Genomic DNA, 8648 nt, shown 5'->3' with positions numbered 1-8648 from the left:
TTATCGCGCGGGTGCAATGCGTTTTGCACGCGCGTGATAAAAAACTGACTGTAGTACCCAGACCCGAACGTCTTCACTGAAGTTCAGGTTTGGGTTTGGTGTTGTGTAGATGTTATTATTTTCCCTTATAACATGGTTATAAGGGAAAATAATAGCATTCTTTAATACAGAATGCTTAGTAGGTGGTCAATTGAGGGTTAAAAAAAATAATTAACTCACCTTCTCTTGATCGCGTAGCTGCTGGTCTCTTCTTACTTCTTTAATCATGAGCTGCCGGCTAAAGGACCTGTGGTGACGTTACATCACATGGTCCGTCACCACAGTGATGGACCATGTGATGTGATGTCACCACAGGTCCTTTAGCCGGCAGCTCATGATTAAAGAAGTAAGAAGAGACCGGCAACTACGCGATCAAGAGGAGAAGGTGAGTTAATTATTTTTTTATTTTCTAACCCTCAATTGACCACCTACTAAGCATTCTGTATTAAAGAATGCTATTATTTTCCCTTATAACCATGTTATAAGGGAAAATAATACAGTGAATAGACTGTCATCTTAGCAACCATGCGTGAAAATCGCACTTTCACTTCTATGGGGCCTGCGTTGCGTGATAAACGCACAATATAGAGCATGCCGCGATTTTCACGCAACGCATAAGTGATGCGTGAAAATCACAGCTCATGTGCACAGCCTCATAGAAATGAATGGGTCCAGATTCAGTGCGGGTGCAATGCGTTCACCTCCCGCATTGCACCCGCGCGGAAATCTCGCCCATGTGAACTCAGCCGTGGGAGGTTTACTCCACGGGAAGGATTACGTCTAGAGGTAAGTCGTTTAGTACATACAGCACCCAACAGAGCCTACAAGGCTCCATACACACAGATATGCCTTGTGCATTTAGCTTAAAAGAGCACGTGACAGCAGGATTAATCCTATGATACCAGCACACCGCCTGGCAGTGTTGACACTGGTGATTAAAAGGATACCTGTCTTGTGAAAATCAGTTGTGGCATTGCTGAGAAAAAATAATTTTATTCTTTCTGCAAATAAAGACTTATGTGCACCAAGAGGCGGGGCCTAGCCCCTTGTTGGACCTCCTCTTAGTGCTGGCCACGCCCCTTGCTGCACTGAGGCTCCATATTCTACAAAGGGTTCAAGCCTTTTTTTTTTTATCTTGGGAACATCAAAACCGATTTTCACAAGACAGGTATCATTTTAATCTGCAGGATCAATCCTACTAGGCAGAACGTCTGGTTGAATAGGGTTGATCCTGCTGACAGATGCCCTTTAAGGCCCCCAAACACAGCGGAAACTGCTGAGAACAGCAGACAATCTAATGTCTATGGGGAACTGCCTGGGATCGGGCGAACGAGACATTTTGTTCTTCCTGGCCATAAGCTGTCTCCTAGTGGACAACACAGGCATGCTCGGCTGAACTGAGCATGTATGTGTATGGGGGAGTCTGGAGAGAGCCATCAGCTGAACAAGCATTCGGCTGACAGCTATTGACTGTGCAGGGCCACCTAAGTCATCAATATCTGCTGTTTGCACAACCCCTCAGACTTTTATGCTGTCAATGGCAGAGGCGTTGCTAGGTTTAAACATTCGGGGTCAAGGCCCCTGATGTTTTGTCCCAGGCCCCAAATGTCCTGCCTGCCAGATAGATACAACTGCATTACCATCCTCAGGACGGCAATACAATTGAATCTAATGCACTGCAAGAGCTGTAGGACCTGTGATGACCTCACAGGTCATGTGATCAGTTCTAAATGCAGTAGATGAAAAGGACCTGGGATGATGTCACCATCATGTGACCAGTGCAGGAGAGGACGGTCCAACAAGGGCTCGATAGAAGGGACTTATAGATCCGCATTATTTCTATGGGGGCCTTATTACTACTGAGGGGTCTGTATACAGCTTTATTACCATTGGGGGAACAATAGGGGGCCTTATTTCTACTGGGGGCTCAGTAAGGGTATTATTAATACTGGAGGGCTCTTCTACTAATGGAGGCACTCTTGGGGAGCATTATCACTGTTGGGTCCAGTAGGGGGCAGTATTACTAATGAGAGCATTCTAAGGGAATTACTATTGGTGGGACTATGAGGAGTACTGTTACTATGGGGGGGCGCACTCATTTCTCTTCAGGATAGTATTTGGGGGATGATGACAGAAAAGTAAGGAAGCTAAGATGTCTGTGCGTCACACTGTGTGGTTGTTCAATGAACTAGACCATATGCATTGGTGCTTGTGCCCCGAATCTTTTGAGACCCTAGCAACGCCCCTGGTCAATGGGCATTGATGGGGCCAAAAGCAGTTGATCATAGTATAAAGTGACCTGACTGGTTGTTATGGGCAACACTGACACTTTTCCCCTGAACAGTTTTCATAACGCAGTCATTATAGTAATAGCCTGCTATTGTAATGATTGGGTTCCCCCCTACATGACACCTACCCGTCCACTCTGTTTCTAAAGGATTCTCAGCAGCTCCCAACTTGCATAATACACATAGGTGTAGTAACGGGATGGCCTGCAGAGGGCGCTCCTGCACCTATTTACTCCCCCAAATTCCCATGGACAGCAAGTCACCTCATCCAAGGGTCTCCGCTGTCAGTCAGGTCGCTCAGCCCCACCCGCTCGCATTCTTTACAGTCATCACGACCCCGCCCACTGAGTTGTCAGCGTCCTAGCCCCGCCCCAATCCCCTGACAGTCAGCTGGAAGCGCTGCACGTCACGAGGAAGGAGCCTGCCCCGCCCATGTTGTTCTCGCGAGAATTGAGGATTGGGGCGCCCGCGCTGCTGTAGGTTGCTGGTGGAGGACAGCGGGGCCGGGACTCGGAGAAAACGGAGAGTCGACACGGTGAGAGATGGCGGCCGAGAGCTGACTCGTCCGTAGCACACACACCGCATGTCACTTGCGGGCTCAGCGACACAACGCCCCAAATACCCTAGAGGTTCGGAAAGGGCCCAAACCTGGGAGACGCCCCCTTTCCTTGGGTCTGCTTTGAACAGCCAATAGGAGGCGGTGTGTGAACAAGTGACAGGTAACACACCCAATAGGAATTTGCATGGAGGCGGGTTTTTAACAACAGGGCTGGGACAGAACGTACGCTTTACAGACTTACTGTCTGAGCTCCCAGCCATCACTGTCTGCTCCCTCCCGGTCCTGGGTGCCTGCTCCCTGCTCCCTCCCGGTCCTGGGTGCCTGCTCCCTGCTCCCTCCCGGTCCTGGGTGCCTGCTCCCTCCCGGTCCTGGGTGCCTGCTCCCTCCCGGTCCTGGGTGCCTGCTCCCTCCCGGTCCTGGGTGCCTGCTCCCTCCCGGTCCTGGGTGCCTGCTCCCTCCCGGTCCTGGGTGCCTGTGGAGCACAATGGCGGTTTTGTGTAGATATTAGTTGTTTGTGTCTTTTACTCTGCTTTTGTGTAGCTTCATACTGGACTTTCCAGTAATAATACTCATCATTACTACTTGTGAAATCTGATGTGGCAGCCATGTCGGCTCCTCATAGTCTGTAGTAGGATCTGTATGTAGCCACTAATTTATAATAACTGTAGCTCTAGCAACCCCCCAAAAAACTGGGTTTAGTGTTACTACAACCTTGTCGGTGAAGGGGGTTGTGCAAGTGAAGCCTTGCAGTCCACAGACAGATGATCGCTGGTGGTCCGGCCACAGGAATCCCCCATCATTACCAGGGAAAGCTGCCGGCGCATCTTCTGAAGAAATGTGGCGTTTTACTGGGCCCAGCGCTGTGACTTGCTGACCGTATGGACACAAGGAGGACTGTGACCTGGACCCAAAGGCTTGTTGGGAATTTCCCATTTTCCCGGTGACCTGCAGACTCCGAGCTGTCTGCTGTCGCTGCTTACAGATCTATCGCACACTTATATTTTTGAATGCCGTTTCCCCCAGTTACATATTCAGTATGATGAATTACAATTGCTTCTGCATCCTAAAGGCGCATTTATATGCCCCAAGCAGCAGCAGAAAGGAAGCGTTCCTTCCCGACAGTCAGCTGCTCATGCAGTGGAGGAGACTGCTGATATTATATGCAGTGATCACCTCCACAGAGGACAAGGGGTCGATATTGCGATCGCTTGTCCTCATACAGAATCATTGTTTCTGGGCCGCAGATCGCTGTTTATATACAGCACGATCGGCTGCCCAGAAACGATAATTTAGATGCCTGCACAAATGACAGTATCACCCGAGCGAAACGTGTGTGATTGGTGCACCTTTACATGGGCAGATTGCCTGTCTAAATCCACCTTTAGGGTCCATTCACACGTCCGTGAATGTGTCTGCATCGGAACGGGTGCGGACCCATTTATTCTCTATTGGGCAGGAATGGATGCGGACAGCACACAGTGGAGCCGCGGACCGGAAGATCGGGGGCACGCTCCGAAAATGCGGATAGCACACTGTGTGCTGTCCACATCCATTCCATCCCCATAGAGCATGAATGGGTCCGCACCCGTTCTGCAATTTGCGGACTCATTATACGGACGTGTGAATGGAGCCTAAGGCTACTTTCACACTAGCGTTCAGAGCGGATCCGTCTGGTGTCTGCCCAGACGGATCCGCTCATATAATGCAGACTTGGGATCTGTTCAGAACTGATCCGTCTGCATTATATTGTAGAAAAAATTCTAAGTGTGAAAGTAGCTTCAGACGGATCCGTCCAGACTTTACATTGAAAGTCAATGGGGGACGGATCCGTTTGAAAATTGAGCCATATAGTGTCAAATTCAAACGGATTTGTCCCCATTGACTTACATTGTAAGTCTGGACGGATCCGTTTGCCTCCGCACGGCCAGGCGGACACCCGAACGCTGCAAGCAGCGTTCAGGTGTCCGCTCACTGAGCGGAGGCTGAACGCTGGCAGACTGATGCATTCTCAGCGGATCCGCCTCCACTCAGAATGCACTAGAGCTGGACGGATGCGTTCGGGGCCACTTGTGAGCCCCTTCAAACGGAGCTCACAAGCGAAGCCCCGAACGCTAGTGTGAAAGTAGCCTAATTCTGCCAGAAACAGCCGAGCGCCGCTCCTCCTTACAATTTGTGTTGGTGGTTTGAACAGGCAACCATGACCTCCCTGATAGTGATAGGGGGACGTACCTGTATTTTATCCTGTAGTCATTGGACATTTATCAGTTATTGAGGAGATGTGTTATAAATGTTTATATGTTGACACTGTGCGTATTCTGCAGGAGAGCTACCAGTTTCTACTGTGGTTTTCACTTTGAATGCCATGGACCTGCTTGTAGTTTAGCCTCATTGAATGGAGCTAAACCGCAAACAGACGTCGGCCGCAGAGTCCATCCAGACTATAGTGGAGATTTATCAAGACTGGCGCTTTCTGCGCTGATGATAACCCCTGCGCTGCCCGAGGATGCGCCACATTTTTACAAGATTCTGACCTTGTTATAAATTAGGCTTATTCTCCTGCAGTCAGTGCGCTTGAACAGAAATCGAATGAAGATTAATTTGTTGTGGTGACGGCACGCCGCCTTCTAGCCCTTGCCACCGCCCCCTTCAGTTTCACCCTAACCTGTTTACTCTGGTGACCAATCTCCACATGATGGCTGAATACTGCTCCTCTTACTGCACTCGCAGCATCGTGACGATTTCTGATGCTGTGAAATCCTTCCTGATTATAGGTCTACTGTACTGAACTGACATGATGCTATGAGTAGGGTGCAGTAGATCTGCATTCAGGCAGGAACTCACAGCACCCTAAATGTGAGTACAGTCAGAGGAACAGTGTCTGGGAAAAGCAGCCATCTCTGAACACACTCATGTTATTAGTCTTCTGGTGCGTGGTACATTTAGGGCTCATTCAGATGGCCGTATGTGTTTTTGCGGTCCACAAATTGCAGATCCGCAAAACACTGATACCGGCCCGCTTGCTTTCCACATTTTGCACAACGCACACGGCCAGTCCTATGAAAGAAATGCCTATTGTCCGCCTATTTGAAGCACGGCGTGCTGCCTGCATCTTTTGCAGCCCCATTGAAATGAATGGGTGTCACGATCCCTCCCGTGACAGAGGTTAGAAGATCTGAGAGACTGGCTGCACTTGAGGTTATCTGACAGCCTCTCGGTTTTCACTTATTGCAGTGTTGTTGTTGGTAATGACCACACCTCTTGTCTCAGGTGTAGCTTGTGGTCATTACTGCTCCTCTGTTTAGTCTGGACTCGTACCTCTTACCATGTGGTTTATATTATCTGCCTGGCGTTGGAAGAGCTGGTGTGTGGTTCTCATCTGAGTTCCTGCTCATCCATTTTCTTTTGAAGATGAGTATACTTCTCGTTGTATTTTGTTGTTCCCATTTGTTCGTTGTTTACTAGGCCTCAGGGAGACGCTGGTTCGTTCATCTGGGAAGGAACCAGTAGTCTCAGACCCTGTCACTACTCCTAGGGCTATTCAGGGTTACTAGGGCCTAGGTTTCCGGTGTATGAATATTCCCACCTTCAGGGTCTATTCACACTGACAGGAGTCAGGTTTAGGGTTTCCTAGGTGGTTACCGTTTCCCTTTCCCTACCCTTGAGGCCTAGTTTCTGGTCATTTTCCTTCTGTTATCATTCTGGTGTTCCTCCCCTACGCTGTGACAATGGGTCCACATCCGATCCACAAATTGCGGATCGTATGCAGTCACCAACATACAGCCGTCTGGATGACCCCTTACCGTGCTCGGTGTGAGATCTGGTTACTTTGTGGTGTTCCTGGATATTCCGTTCCGTATTCTGATTTATTGTGACTTTTCAGTAGAATCGTTATCAAATTCTGAACCCTTCCCCGTAATTACTAGTAGGTTTTCTAAGGGCTCTTTCACACCTGCGTTCTTGTCTTCCGGCATAGAGTTCCGTCGTCGGGGCTCTATGCCGGAAGAATCCTGATCAGGATTATCCTAATGCATTCTGAATGGAGAGAAATCCGTTCAGGATGCATCAGGATGTCTTCAGTTCCGGAACGGAACGTTTTTTGGCCGGAGAAAATACCGCAGCATGCTGCGCTTTTTGCTCCGGCCAAAAATCCGGAACACTTGCCGCAAGGCCGGATCCGGAATTAATGCCCATTGAAAGGCATTGATCCGGATCCGGCCTTAAGCTAAACGTCGTTTCGGCGCATTGCCGGACCCGACATTTAGCTTTTTCTGAATGGTTACCATGGCTGCCGGGACGCTAAAGTCCTGGCAGCCATGGTAAAGTGTAGCGGGGAGCAGTGTACTTACCGTCCGTGCGGCTCCCGGGGCGCTCCAGAGTGATGTCAGGGCGCCCCAAGCGCATGGATCATGTGATCGCATGGATCACGTCATCCATGCGCATGGGCGCTCTGACGTCATTCTGGAGCGCCCCGGGAGCCGCACGGACTGTAAGTATACTGCTCCCCCCTACTACTATGGCAACCAGGACTTTAATAGCGTCCTGGGTGCCATAGTAACACTGAAAGCATTTGGAAGAATGCTTTCAGTACACTTGCGTTTTTCCGGATCCGGAGTGTAATTCCGGCAAGTGGAGTACACGCCGGATCCGGACAACGCAAGTGTGAAAGAGGCCTTACATTGACATATTAGTGTCTCACATCCCATCATACAGGTCCTATGTGGTTACATGATTGCGGTAGTGAAGAGCGAGCCTGCTCTACCAGTTACACAGACTGTTCTTCAAGAGCATTCAGCTCTGATAAAGATGCTTTGAAGCCACCTTCAATAGTAGGGTATTCAGTTCTGAGGCTGGTAATCCCTTCTTTTGTCTACCATGGGGCCAAATTTTCTTCCCAGTCAGGATCATGTTTTTTGAGGCTGTCCATAGATGTAACTATTGTCATTAGCCGTCCAGCCATTAATGATTGGCACTAAAATAGCTTCACATTTCTACTTTCCAGTTGGAGTCCTACTGGCCAGTACAGTTATAGGACCTGCTATAGGGAAGGGCCACACAGTCAGGGTTCCTGGTGCTGTTTTGGAAGCCAAAACCAGGAGTGAATTCAGAAAGAGGAGAAGTTGTATCTGTCCTTCACCCTCATGTCCTCTGCTAAGAAGATCTGCAGGCTTGTTCTGTCTCAAAAGCTACAGCAGTGGTACCAGATGTCGTGATTAAAATTGGAAACCATGCGGGTGCACAACCATATCCGTATCTCGGTCCGCAATCCACGAATCCGTAAAATATGGATACCTTCCGTGTACACTCCACCTTTCTCACTCCCATCAATAGAAATGGCTGTTCTCATCTGCAAAATGGACCTGAATAGGACATGTTGTATAATTTGTGAAACAGCCACACAGATCTGCCAAAAATATGGATGTATGCATGGCCCCATAGAATTCAATGGGTCCATGTGCTTTCAACAAAAATAGCAGCTAGCAAACAGATGAAAAATGCGGTAGTGTGCAGAAGGCCTAAGGCTCCATTCCTACAACCGTATTTTTGGTCCGCATCCAATTCGCATGTTTTGCATTTAGGATGAGGACCCACTCATTTCAATGGGTCCACAAAAAGGCGGACAGCACTTCTCCATCCATATGTCCTTTCCGCAGCACCCGCTAAAAAATAGAACATGTCCTATTCTTGTATGTTTTGCAGACAAGAATAGGCATAGTTACAATGGATCTGCAAAAGGATGCCCTCTGAATTTCTGCGGACCGCAA

At 49.0% G+C, this 8648-nt stretch overlaps 1 protein-coding gene across 2 annotated transcripts in view; it reads left to right on the top strand.

The window, feature by feature from the left end:
* The first annotated feature begins 2771 nt into the window (after window positions 1-2771).
* Window positions 2772-8648, top strand: part of LOC120996104 (cyclic AMP-dependent transcription factor ATF-7-like) — a 105941-nt gene continuing 100064 nt past the window's right edge. The window contains exon 1 of one of the 2 annotated variants that reach the window (XM_040425821.1): window positions 2772-2862. The gene's annotated coding sequence lies outside the window, so the exon portion shown is untranslated. Of the gene's footprint in view, window positions 3047-8648 lie in introns of both variants that reach the window. The other variant, XM_040425820.1, reaches the window with a different exon arrangement.

Source organism: Bufo bufo, chromosome 3 (assembly GCF_905171765.1).
Source record: "Bufo bufo chromosome 3, aBufBuf1.1, whole genome shotgun sequence".
NCBI classification, from domain to species: Eukaryota; Metazoa; Chordata; class Amphibia; order Anura; family Bufonidae; genus Bufo; species Bufo bufo.
Note: the sequence above shows the minus strand (reverse complement) of the source record. Positions and strands in the feature narration are given on the sequence as shown.